At 45.2% G+C, this 14,181-nt stretch overlaps 1 long non-coding RNA gene across 2 annotated transcripts in view; it reads right to left on the bottom strand.

The window, feature by feature from the left end:
* The window catches only part of LOC132369028 (uncharacterized), a 130,221-nt gene that overhangs the window by 74,601 nt on the left and 41,439 nt on the right, over window positions 1-14,181 (bottom strand). For both annotated transcript variants that reach the window (XR_009504218.1, XR_009504219.1), the window contains exon 2: window positions 7,966-8,048. This is a non-coding gene — a long non-coding RNA (uncharacterized LOC132369028). The remainder of the gene's footprint in view (window positions 1-7,965; window positions 8,049-14,181) is intronic.

The raw sequence follows: 14,181 nt of genomic DNA, 5'->3' as shown, positions 1-14,181 counted from the left end.
TTTTTTTCTTTCTTTCTTTTGCTTGAGTCTTGGTGGGTCAACTTCTGCCACTTTTTTAGAATCCTGGGGGTTTCCAAACTTCCGCCCTGAAGATCTGGGGGCACTTCCTGTTCGCAGGGAAAGCTCCACATTAATTGCTCAGAGACAGTCAGGCCACCGGGCCTGGGAGTGGCTGGCAGGAAGTGGGCTGGCTCTGGGGCACGCCCCTCGGGGCAGTGGGGAGCCCCAGTGCGAGTGACCTTCTGAGGAGGTGGCTTCAGTCCCAGGCAGTAGTGGGAGTGAGCAAGGCTGCCGGCAGCCCGTGCTGAGAAGGGGTTCCGTGCAGGGGGTTCGGCGCCCAGTGTGTGAGGTGCCTGAGGTCAACCTGCGCTGAGTTTGCCTCCAGGATCCCATGACCGGCCTGGAGATGTGATGCAATGTGGTCTAACCACTCCTGCTCTGGGAACTGCAACTGCCCATTTCCTGCCTTTCATCTTGACATGTCGGGGATGAATACGTCAAAATAAGCAAACCACAGCACTGGCACTGGGGCAAGGGGCAGGGCCGTGGCTCTGGGGTGCAGGAAAGACTCGGAAGGGACACCAGAGATGAGCCTGGGGGCGTGCTGTTCCGGGCACCATCTGCCCCCACCTGGCCGAGCCATCCTCCTGCTGGCCGGGGACAGGGGTGCTGCTCAGACGAGATGCACAGCCTGTAGAGGGACATATGCTGCGGTCTTCACAGCCAGATTGCTATAGTTCTGGGTCCTTTCTGGGTGATGCTGGGAAAGCTTCACTGTGGAATTTTATCATTAGCTGAAGAACATCGGGCCCTCCCTTGATCTCCTGCCAGAGTAGATTTTTGGAGAAGAGCCTGGCTTTGAAAAGGCAAATTCAGAGAACATAAAGGCAGACCATGAATGCACCAAGCATAACTCTGGGGTGATGAAACTAATTTTTTAAAAATCAAACATATTAGAATTTATGTCCCCAAACAAGTGTCCTTATATCATCTTCTTGGGGGTGGCAGGGAGAGAGAAGGGCTATACATGCATCCCATTCTAATGCAGGTGGAAGAGTTACTTTATTGATGTGTGAGAAAATTTAAGACCCAATAAACGCAGGCCAGTCACATGTCCCTGTAGAGGCCAGCACTACCTGGTTTGTCTGAATTTCTCCCTAATTTCTTTCTCCATTTCCCCACACCCCACACCTTCACTCTCTCCCTGCTCACAGCCAGCCAGGATTTTCTTCAGCCTCTCTTCCTTGAAGTCATGAGTCTTTCTACCCTGATACCAGCGTCCTTTCCCACATTCCTAGGCAGCTCTCTGGTGCGTCTCCCTCAGTCTCTGACAGTAACTTCTCGTTCCCCAAACCTGCTTCCCAGTTCTTCCCTAGAATTAAGCTGACCCAATTCCATGGTTCTCACTTTCTTAGCTTCGTTCCTCTGAATCTTTCTTTGCCCTTCCTAAGCCTTCTGGGGGAAGGCAGATGCTCTGCCCCCGTCTCAGGGATGAATTTCCATCTGCAAAGTCTTCATGCTTATGGTACAAGAGAGAACTCTGGTTTAGGACAAAAAGGGATACACAAACCTTGTGCAGCTGGGAGGGTGGGGATGTTTGTTCCAGAGCCAGACCCTGGAGACACACTGCTAAGGTGACCATTCTAATAAATGCGCAAGATCCTTCTTAACCAACGTGCTAATTAACCACCAGAGTAGAAATGAATACGGAAGTACAATCCTCCATATTTGCCAGTTATTCTCTAGGAAACACAAACCAAAGATCAGTCTCTGGGAAATTATGTTTTAAGAGGTTGTGAGGGAAGGGCTCCCTGAGAAGGGTCAGACCCTCAATCTTAATCCAGAATTAACTGAATTGGGCCTGGAACCAGCCTGGCTGGAACCAAAGACTCTCACAATCAGATCTCCAATGAGTGACCCCCCCCATGGTACACTTCTTCCCACCCAAAATGCATCCTGAAAGCCCTCAGGGCAGGAGAAAGGAGGAAAGGCCAGGTAAGGGACAGCAGTCATTTGTCCAGGAATAGGTCATCCCGGGACCTCTCCATCCAGCGACAGTCACATGCTCAGAAGGGCTTCTCATTCCTGCCTGGGCTCCCCGAGTTTCTAAGGGGCAGGGAAGAGGATGGAGCCCAGGCCACGTGCTCTGTTGCACAAATCATCACAAGGAAGCCACAACAGCCCCTGATCCTACCTGAGCTCTCTGAGCTCAGCTTCCCCAGCACCAGCCAAAGCTGGCTTTGTCTTTCTTGAAACGAAAAACAAGCAATGTAGAGCTGAATTTCACCAAAACAGCTTCAAATACTTCTGAAAACAAATTTACAGAAAACGAGAGAAAGGACCAGTCTGCACAAAATTGGCACAACTTGTGAGCCCATGAAGAAGGAAAACTGGTTTCTTTCCCTGACATTTTGCACAGATTGGCAGGAGGGGACAAAGGCGTTGCAGGTGTTCAGTTAGGAGGCCGGATATCTGGAACTGTATGGAATTTTCCCTGATTGCAGCAGGACACGTACCCTCTGAAGAGCACTGTCCCCAATTTGGGGGGCAGGGTAGGACATCACAGATGTATCCTTCACCTTGCTGTGATGTCCCCTGGAGTCGTGCTTCTCAAACGTGCACACTGGTGGCGCTCTAACAGCAGAGGAGGATGAATGCACCCCCAGGGACCTCTCAAAGGGGTCACAAACAGCACCTATCTTCTTTGAGGTCTTCACGCTCATATGAATTTTACAGTCATATTTATTTTCACAGAAAAATCAGGCTTTAAATGATTCAGTCCTTATTCTTGGGAATGGACCACACAAAGACAGGACCTCGAAGCCTGGACCAGGGGCAAGGACTGGATGTGAGCAGGGCTGTGCTGCCCATAGTGGGGTAGACTGGTGAGGGCAGGGGTACAATGAGGGTGTGCTAGAGGGTGGTCCCCATTCAAGGTGCCATCCATGGCACCTCAGGCACAGGAGTTGGGAGGTGCCATAGCCAGTCTGGGAGAGTAATGGGGACAATTCTTGGAGGATGTCCTTGTGCCCAGTGCAGGCCAGGATGAGGTGGGCGGGAACTTCTCTGATGGCTCTGCCCACGCTCAGCTGGTCCAGGTTTTTCAGGACTTCACATAACAGGACGGGTCCTGTTTCCTCAGGTTGGAAACAGTAGTCCTTAGAGTTCCTGTGCAATGACAGAGGACTTTGATGGGAGATGGGAGCAGCAGACTTCGGGCTGCCTCACCTTTGGGCCAGGTGGGACTAAAGCCTGTCACTCTCCTAGGACAATTGTCATCATATTTTTTTTTCTCCATGTCACCAGTTCTTTTCTGGCTGGAACTCTGACAGCTAAACAGACACACTTCTTGGTTTACAAGTTGTTATTCTCTCACTGCAAGTATTAGCCAATATTTAGTTTTTAATCATAACATAGTTAATGCATAATTTTGCTTGCTTCACAGCAAATTAAATAAAGAATTGGCAGCACATTAAATAAATGGTTAAATTGATTACTTTTGTTTTCTACAAGGCTTCATGTAAAACTGAAGCTCCAGGCAGATGCACCGTGTCTATCTAGGAGCTCCAGACAACCCCAGGGACTGCCACTGTGCCCAGAGCTGTGACAAAGCCAAGCTAGTGCCACTGATACATTGTCAGGGCGCACAGAAGGGACACACAGACGTTGGCAGTTTAAATAGTACCAATCACAGCCATACAATAGGCTAAAATACTTAAAATTAGTGAAACCGAGTCTCCCTAAAACCAAGTTCCCCTGCTGAGTTTATGATTAACCTCTCTATCCAAAACTTTATTCCCTTTCTTGTGCCCTCTGACCTCAATCCTCTGCTAACTGCACACTAATCCACCAGAGTCAGAGGACTAAAATTGCTGTTGTCAGTAACATCATTGACGTACACACTCAGGTTGTTTCTCCAGGGCAAGATGAGCTAACAGACACACCCCGTCCCCACTGCCCCCGTCATGGACCACCAGACCAGAGACGTAAATCATAGGCATCCTGACTCCCGAAACTATGAATAAGAAATGTCACAAGACGATGATTAACCCCAGCTTCTTTGTTCTTCCCCTTTAAGAAAACCCTCTAGCTCGAAGACCAAGTGGGAGTGGATCTGCGGCTTGTCACCCACTCCCTTGCTTGGAGCCCTGACATAAACCCTTACTTTGCCACAAACATCCGCTGTCAGAATTTGGCTTTCTGCACTGTGGGCACACGAGCCCTTGCTCGGTTACATCAATATGACTAATGAAATAGTGCTTGAATAAAATTCAGTCTTGGCCAGCCAATCCTTAAAAGTCCATCTAGATCATTATGGCACTGACACATGTTTTAATTTGTTGTAAGACCTCTATAACAAAAAGAGAAGGTAAAACTCCATAAATATTCAAGCACATCTATACTCTTTTCACTGAACTGCAGAATACTAAATAATTCTGTCAGTTGTTCAGTAACATTCAAGCTCCATCCTTCTAATCTGTAATTAGCTAAGTGGTCCCAAGACCAAATTACATAGTACTTAAGAGCATGATGAAGATGAGATTGTAGACAGGATCACAGCTGATTGCTGCACTTGGCGAATTTACCCCGCAGGTCACAGCCTTTCAATAAAGAAACCCGCTCATGCATTTATGACTTTATAGGTTTTTGGACTAAACTAGAGCATGCTTGGATTAGTCTCATGGGCGGAATCCTCATAGGATATTCCACTGATGTATCAGAAACCTTTACTAAATTCTCTGTGATCTTTGCCAGATTTTTACCCAAAAGGATTCAGAAGGCCTTACTCGTTTTGGAAAAAGGGCTGACCCCAAGATTAGTAGCTCTTTGATATTTGGCTACTTTTTAGCCAAAGGGGTGTGCAAGTCTTTGTTAGAATTATGCACTAATGATTAGGGGACCACTAACACCATTGTCCTAAAGGACAAGGGAGGGGAGAGGAGAGAGTTGATTTAAAAACTCCAACAATATTTTGAAATTTCCTGTATTGTCTGCTTTATGATATTCTGAGAGCCCTGACAAGCTTTTCTCTTTGGCAGTTTTTCAGGTGAAAGTGTCATTGCTCATCGTTTTCCACTGTGTAATGAATGCAGTAACTATCCAGCTGGACACGAGGTTTCAGAGGCTACATACAGTTGCTGATTTGACTGCATTTCTTGCACTAATGCAGTTAATTTCATTGAAAGACAACAGAAAATTTCCATTGTGAAAGATGCCTGAGAAGTGAAAGATGCTTGAGAAGTGAAAAATAAGGTTTAAAGTAACCTCTTTCCAATGCAATCATTACTTTGAAGAAAAGCATTTAAAAACCAACATTAAAAAATTAAAATTATCTGTGTCTCTGCTGAGATAGATATGATAAAATACTATAATGCTAGTGCAAGTTTTTTTCTGGAGTTCCTTATTAATTTTACTTTTGATAATTCCTGTCACTATGTCAACAGTGGAACATTCTTGGTCCAAATTGAAACTAATTAAAAGTTATTTAGGGAACACAAGTGAATAACAATGTTTAACAGTTTGCACCTCTCAGAATAGAAACTCAGGCAGCTGACAAAAGGAAATTGAAAAACATGCATGGTTTTGACTCTTCCAGATGACAGCAAAGACTGAAGTTTGCTTATGTAACCGATACAAACCCAGAATCCTACATGGTCCAGTCTTGGACCCAGCCCTGCGGGAAAATATAATTAAAACAATTCAAATCTTTTCTGTCTCTTGAGAAAATGCCAAAGGTAGGAGTGTACTTTAAATCTCCAGCAAAGTTCCTTAACAATACTGTTTGGACTCCTCTCTCTCTGACTAGCACTCTCTCCTTCACTCTCTCCCTTCCCAGCTCCAGAGACCCAGCCAGAGGCTTTTCTCTCTCCACTCCCTCTTTCTCTGCCCCAGCTTTTCACTTGTCATTCAACTTGGCCTCAAAGGCTTCTTTAGTTTTCCTTCAGACTGCTATTACCCAGACTCTGGGTGACAAAGAAAAGTTCAAAACACACCCTTTGTTACAGGCAGAGAGCGGGAGCGGGACACATTTTATTTTGCATCAGATTCATTTTCCTTGATTTGCGTTTGTCCCAGAGAATGTGAGAAGCCAGTTGCAGAAGGATTTTGTCATCAAAGCATTTCCTGAATTAATCAAGTGGTTAGACCCTGGTGCTGCAAGGGCCGAGGCCTTGCTGCAGTTCCCGTGAACTTTGCTTTGTCTTATAGCCACAGTGCACATTTCTGCCATGAGTCACGTGTCAGAATGCACCCTGAAATCAACATATGCTGTGAGGCTCAGAACTTCTACTTATATTTTATATAAGTACATAAACTATTATGTAAGCTTTCCTTTTAGAAGGAGAATATATACACACACACACGCACACCCATACGTATATAATTTTTTTCTTTTTTTTTTTTTAAAATTAATTTATTTATTTTATTTATGGCTGTGTTGGGTCTTCGTTTCTCTGTGAAGACTTTCTCTAGTTGCGGCAAGCGGGGGCCACTCTTCATCGTGGTGCGCGGGCCTCTCACTATCACGGCCTCCCCCACTGCGGAGCACAGGCTCCAGACGCGCAGGCTCAGAAATTGTGGCCCACGGGCCCAGCTGCTCCGTGGCACGTGGGATCTTCCCAGACCAGGGCTCGAACCTGTGTCCCCTGCATTGGCAGGCAGACTCTCAACCACTGCGCCACCAGGGAAGCCCCTAATTTTTTTCTTTTAAGTCCAAGTGCAGTTGCTCTAGATGAAGCAAAGGTGAGAGGCAAGAAGCACCACCCCTAGGCCACATTTACCCTCTGAGCGGCCTCTTGGAGCACAGTTTGGACCATGAGTGTAGTGGCCAGAGCACTATATATGGAATTAGAAATATCTCTGCTACTTATGACCTAAGTGGGCTTGGACACATTAACATACACCCACCCCTCTGGGTGGCTGTGAGAGTGAAATGGTAGACGGCTGGATCTCAGCAAACGGTGATTTCCTCCCTATCATTAGTCTCAAGGGGACAAAGCAGAGAGAGAGAGTAAAGGTGGATGGGGGCAAATCCATACCAGCCTCTGGAATAAAACAGCACCAAGATAGGGTGGACCCATGGTGAGCGGGCAGCAACCTGTTTTGTACGTCATAAGAAGCATTTCTGTAACCCAGTGATTACAGATCCAGTAATTCCTACAGAACTGTCAGCCTGAACTGCCGGGCACTGAGCTTGGCTGAAAAAAAACTGAATTAAAAGAAACTGACCATTTCAGATAGCCTGAGACAACGACAGAGGTGGGTCAGTTGGTGTGAACTGGATAAAATCTCAGAGCCAGAAGAAGTCCAGGTTTTCAAATGAGTTTCATTTAGCTCTTGAGCTGTCCAGTAAGGATTCCTGGGAACTGTGAACTATAAAATAGACTCTGTCGGGGGCCTGAGAGCTGACCCCTCTTTCCCAACTCTCCCGAGGGGAGACCACCGCTCCGGGGTCCCCAGGAACACATGTGAGCCTCCTGCCTTCAGGTTTCCGGGTGGACGGCACCCCGACAGGCCCTGGGGACCGCGGGCGGTGCTCCAGGCAGGAGAGCCGCCCCACCGTCACTTCAATGACCCACTGTTGCCACCTGCTGGCCGCTGGAAGGAGGCGCTCAGCGCTGGGAACAGGAGGGTTTGGCTAGGGGGTAGCCAAAATACAGACACAGACTGAGGGTTTTCTCCAAAGAAGTGACCTTGGGAGGATCCACAACTATTTCACTCACTAAACCACACAAGAAGGTGGACTTTTGTAAAAGCAGTACCCTTCATTCATGCATTATTTAATTAGTCAACTACAAACACTTTTGTAGCTATGTACCAGGTACCCTGAGAGGCACTGGAGCAATTGATTGCCATCCCTCATTCTACCTCCAAATGACATGATCAGTGTGATCTTCTCCCCTATGCATTGAACTAAGCTTTACATTTATTCATTCCATCACCAATAATTATTAACCGAATGCCTACCGTGCGACAGGCTCTGGGCCAAAAGCTGAGGATACAGCAGTGAGCAAAATCAGGCGCTGTCTCTGCACTCACTGGTCGGCAGTCTAGTGGGAGAGACAGACATAAATCAGATCATCACACAAATAAATGTAACAGTACACAACTGTGATAGGTATAACAGAAAAATATAATTGTGATAAGGGCAGACCTGAATGGCTTTGATCAATTCTAAAACAGGGATTTGGGCTATTTGATATGCATTAAAATTATTTAAAATCTTTTCATTCTTTGACCCAGTCCTTCCACTTGTAGGAGCTTATCCTAAGGCAACAATCAGAAAATTACCTGGTTTATAAGGATGTCCACTGCATGATTGCATATAACAGCAAAATAAATAAATAAATAAAGGAAATCATCCAAAAGTCCAGTGATAAGGGGTTGGTTAAACAAATTATCATACACTCAAAAAATAGAATATTCTACAGCCATTAAAAATGAAAATGTAGAGACATTATTTGACTGGGAGCCTATTATATACTCTGTAAGTTATGGAAAAGTATGTATAGTAAATCTCATTTTTGAAAACATTTTTATGGGTGTTTTCTTCCAGCTCCCTACTACACAATCAATTTTTTTTTCTTGTTACTGTTGGGTCATTATGATCATCATGTAAATATGCTGTTATTTTTCCCTTCCCCAAAAAGGGCACAAAACAAAAAGACTTCTATTGACGACTTCTCTCAGCAGCTACAACCTCATTTCCTTGTTATGCTCTGCAGTAAAGCCCCTCTAATTCCTCCCCTCTTAAACCTACTCCAGTCAGGTTTTGTACATGTCAAGGTCACCAGTGGCCGCCATATTCCTAAGCCCTGTGGTCATTTCCGTCCTCATCTCATGGGCTCCATCAGCAGCATTTAACACAGCGGGCCACACCTTCTTCCTTGCAGAGCCCTTCACCTGGCTTTCAGAACCCCATCCTCTATTGAATCTCCTCCTGCCTCAGTGTTTCCTCCTTCTCAGTTTTTGCTGCATCCTCCTCTTCTTCCCAACTTTTTTTTTCAATTGAGGTATAGTTAATTTACAGCATTACATAAGTTTCAAGTGTACAACATAGTGATTCACCAATGAAAAGTTATACTCCATTTATAGTTATTATAAAACACTGGCTATATTCCCTTTGCTGTAGCTTATTTCTTTTATACACAGTAGTTTGTACCTCTCAATCCCCTACCCCTGTCTTACCCTCCCCCTTCCCTCGCCCCACTGGTAACCACTAGTTTGTTCTCTGTATCTGTGAGTCTGCTTCTTTTTTGTCATATTCACTAGTTTGTTGTAATTTTTAGATTCCACCTATAAGTGATATCATACAGTATTTGTCTTTGTCTGACTTATTTCACTAAGCATAATAACCTCCAAGTCCATCCATGTTGCTGCAAATGGCAAATTTCCTTCATTTTTATGGCTGAGTAGTATTCCATTGTATATACATATACCACATCTTCTTTATCCGTTCATCTGTTGGTGGTCACTTATGTTGCTCCATATCTCGGCTGTTGTAAATAATGCTGCTGTGAACATGGGGGTGCATGTATCTTTTCAAATTAGTGTTTTCATTTTCTTTGGATATGTACCCAGGAATGGAATCACTGAATCATAGGGTAACTCTATTTTTAGTTTTCTGAGGAACCTCCACACTGTTTTCCACAGTGGCTACACCAATTTACATTCCCCTCAACAGTGCATGAGGGTTCCCTTTTCTTCACAGCCTTACCAACATTTGTTATTTGTGGTCTTTTTGATGATAGCCATTCTGACAGGTGTGAGGTGATAGCTCATTGCGCTTTTGATGTTAGTTCTCTTCTCTGCCCATACTCATTCCTTTGATCTTATCCAGTCGTGGTTTTAAGCACCATTTACGCTAGTCTAGACCTCTCCTCTAAACTCCTGACTCCTAAATCCAACTGCCGGCTCAGATTTCTAATAGACACCTCAAACTAACAGAATTCATGATTTTCCTCCCTTTTAATCTGCTCCATCCACAGCCTTCCTTAATTCACTTGTTGGCACATAAAACCTTCATAATGTTCAGGCCAAAACCCTGCAAATCATCTTTTTTTTTTTTTTCTTTAAAGAGATTGGAGCTTATTTATTTATTTATTTATTTTTGGCTGTGTTGGGTCTTCGTTTCTGCGTGAGGGCTTTCTCTAGTTGTGGCAAGCAGAGGCCACTCTTCATCGCGGTGCGCGGGACTCTCACTATCGCGGCCTCTCTTGTTGCGGAGCACAGGCTCCAGACGCGCAGGCTCAGTAGTTGTGGCTCACGGGCCTAGTTGCTCCGCGGCATGTGGGATCTTCCCAGACCAGGGCTCGAACCCGTGTCCCCTGCATTGGCAGGCAGATTCTCAACCATTGCCCCACCAGGGAAGCCCTGCAAATCATCTTTAATCATCATCCTCTTTTTTTTTTTTTTGCATCCAGCTCCAATCCTTCAGGAAATCCCGTTAGCTCTGGTGTCAGAATATAGTTCCCAGATCCAACTACTTCTCATGGCCCTCACTGCATCCACTCTGGTCCCATCCACCACCTGCATTACTGTGTAGCTCCTAACTTGTCTCCCCTACAGCCTCCGGTCGCCACAGGAGCCAGAGTTGCCCTTTTTACAACATGTGTCAGATCACGTCACTCCCGCTCAAAACCATGCAGGGGCTCCGCCGCTCACACGGAGTAAAAGTCTACAAGGTGTGCTGAGTCCCCTCTGCCCCCAGGCTACTCTCTGACTTCATCCTCTGGCCGTCTCCCCATCACTCACTCTGCTGCTGCCGGGCTGGCTTCGTTGCTCTGCCTTCAGCACGCCAGGCCCGTTCCCCTTGGGGACCTCTACTGCTGCTCTCTCTGCCCAGAATGCTCAGCGCGCAGATACCTGCGCCTCCTTCAAGTGTTTGCTCAGATGCCTCATCCTCATTGACGCGTACCCGCGACCTACCACGTTTACAATCGCGATCCCCTCTCCAGCTGCCCCGATCCCCCTTACCCAGCTCTACTTTCTCCACAGCATTTTGACCTGTTAAGATACTAAACAATTCACTTATTACCTGTATATATATTTATTTTTTTAATTGGAGTATAGTTCTATATATTTTTTTATTGATAATCTCCGCCAACTAGAATGCATTTTTCCTGAGGAACAGAAATCTTCATTTTATTTACGGATGTATTCCAAATGCCTAGAACTGTGCCTGGCACATAGCAATGCCCGATGACAAAAATTTTTAATAAGTGAAGGCATGGGCGGAATGCTTTCACAACGGATATGGATGTCAAATCATCACATTGTACACGTTAAATATCTTACAATTTTATTTGTCAATTACACCTCAATAAAACTGCAAAAAAATTCATCTTTTCCTGAAAATATCATTTCCCTAGCATAAAAACCTAAAAATTAAAGGAAATCTTTTGACTTCAAGTAACATAAAGCAGGGTTTGGGGGTCAGTGAAAATAAATACACAAATACATAAAACATACATAAATGCATGGAAAGAGTCTGAATGTATATAAAATAACCCATTAACCATAGATATTTCTGGTAGGAGGATCATGGGTAAAAATTTTTCTTTTTGTTCATCTGTTTTCCAATTTTTCTATAATAAAGTTGAATTACTTTAATAATGAACTTTTCAATGAAAAAAATAGGTTTACTCCTGTAGATGATAGCAGTTTTAATATTTTTTTTTAGTCTGCAGTTCCAGCGGTTCACCCACAGAAGAGAATAGGTAAGATGGTGGAAACGTGGGAAAGGCACCCACTCACGTCATCATGAAGATCCCCTGCCCAGACAGCGTGAGAAATTCTGTCTTGATTTGTGTTTCCCCAGAAGCAGACCCAGCAAGGGGTTTATCAGAGAGGTGGCAGGGTGGGGACACTGAGACAGAAAAGAGATGGAAACGAATAAAGGCAAGGCTGTCAGGCCACGTCCACTATGGGCAACCAGGACTCCATCCCATGGATGAACCCTGGGACGCAGTGCAGAGAGTGCCTCAGTTATCCCATCCGAGGCGGGAATTTATCCTCCGACAGTGGTTGAGGGCTGTTTTGCGGGGCATTAATTCCCTTGCACTTCCATCACGTCCCCTGTCCTACAGCCAGAAAGAAAAAAAAAAAAAAAAAAAATCTCAGGTAGAGGGTTGCAGGTGTGGGCAGTCAGTAGATTTCTCCAGGTCGAGGTGAAAGCCAAGGGAACGTGGCTGGGCACTGAGAGGTTCTGCAACAATTCCTTGGTTAAGTCTCTGATTTTGCTCTCTGGGCGGAGCTCCCTTGTCCATTGCCCTCCGTGGCTCCTGGATGTGCCCTCTGCGGGGCTTCTTCCTGGTCCGTTATCTCCAAGGCCGCATGTGAGGTGAGCAGTGCGGAGAGTGCCCTCCTGCAGAGACTGTAGCTTGCTTTCCCCCAGTGCGTCTTTGGGCACCCAAGGACTGATTCAAGGCTTGGGCAACCAAAGTTTTGGTAGTCTGAGTTCAAGAACTCTTTGGCCCCTTCCCCGTGTCCTCAAGTCCATTCTCTACGTCTGCATCTTTATTCCTGTCCTGCCCCTAGGTTCATCAGAACCATTGTTTTTTTAGATTCCATATATATGTGTTAGCATACGGTTTTTGTTTTTCTCTTTCTGACTTACTTCACTCTGTATGACAGACTCTAGACGAAGTGAGAGAGTGGCATGGACATATATACACTACCAAATGTAAAATAGATAGCTAGTGGGAAGCAGCCGCATAGCACAGGGAGATCAGCTAGGTGCTTTGTGACCACCTAGAGGGGTGGGATAGGGAGGGTGGGAGGGAGATGCAAGAGGGAGGGGATATGGGGATTATGTATACATATAGTTGGTTCACTTTGTTGTACAGCAGAAACTAACACAACATTGTAAAGCAATTATACTCCAATAAAGACGTTAAAAAAAAGTAACTCTTAAAAAAAAAACAGAATTCTTTGGCCATACAATTCCTTCAAATATTTAGTAAGCTTCTGAAATCTTTCTTTGCAGTCATTTGCACGTGACAGTATGCACACCTAGGGTTCTTTACCAGACACAGTTCCCAAGCCCGATTTACCTCTTTGCACCCTAACCCCTAGGCTTCTCTCCTCCAACTTAATGGAAACCATCCTGAAGCCCTCTGGGAAAGAAATTGGCCTGAGCGTGAAGAGAGCAACCTTAAACAATTTTTGCTACAGTGGTGAGACCAGGTATTGAGAAGTCCTAATGGGCTTTTGTTTCTCAGAACCTTTTTTTTTTTTTCTCCACGTTATCACTTACTCTTAGGGTTCAAAGCAGAAAGCTCCAGATTTCTGGACTCATCCTATCCCTTTCATTTCTGTTCTTGAACCAACCAATTGTTGCCTGAGCTTGACTCTTCCTTGTACAGACTCCCTAAGCAAAGCCAATAAGAACTGGGAATTCCCTGGAGGTCCAGTGGTTAGGACTCTACCGTTCCACTGCAGGGACCATGGGTTCGATCCCCGGTCAGGGAACTAAGATCCTGCAAGCCACACCATGTGGCCAAAAAACAAAACAAGCAAACAAACAAACAAAAAACCCCCAAAACCCTAACACTGACTTTGTGTTTTCCAACCTCTTCTAGAGCCACTGGCTTGGTACATACTTTGCTCATGAAGAAATCCAGGACAACAGTTTTATTAAGTAATTTACTATTATCTTCATCTTTTCTGCCTCCCGTACCAATTTTCTTACTTTCCCCGCTGTGCTACATGTTTTAGGATCCCCAATGCAAGGGAGTAAATTTTGTATTAATAATGATAAAACTACCTTCTGTACAAATAAACCCAAGAATTTTGATGGCTTGACACAGTCAAAGTTTTCTTCTCTCTCATGGAATAGAGCTGGGTGGTAACCAGGCCAATGGGGCGCCCTCCTCCCTGGAGTCACTCAAGGATTCAGGATATCAAAAGCAAAGCCCCCTTCAACATGTGGTTTCCAAGGTCACCCTGGGCGTCATGTCCATTCCAGCCAGTCAGAGACTAGAAGAGCATGGACAAGCTCCAGTGGGAGGATGGTGAATCTCAAAATTTCCCCTCCCATTTCATTTTCTAGAACTCAGTCCCATGGCTCCATGTAGATGTAAGGGGCAGGGTGAAAGGATGTATTCCTGGCTTTGTAGTCGCAGTGCTATGCTATGGAAAGGAGGGAACCAATTTTTCCGTTGACAGCACATCTCCCACAAT

This window comes from Balaenoptera ricei, chromosome 7 (genome assembly GCF_028023285.1).
Source record: "Balaenoptera ricei isolate mBalRic1 chromosome 7, mBalRic1.hap2, whole genome shotgun sequence".
In the NCBI taxonomy this organism is placed as follows: domain Eukaryota; kingdom Metazoa; phylum Chordata; class Mammalia; order Artiodactyla; family Balaenopteridae; genus Balaenoptera; species Balaenoptera ricei.
This window is presented reverse-complemented; position numbering and strand designations above follow the sequence as displayed.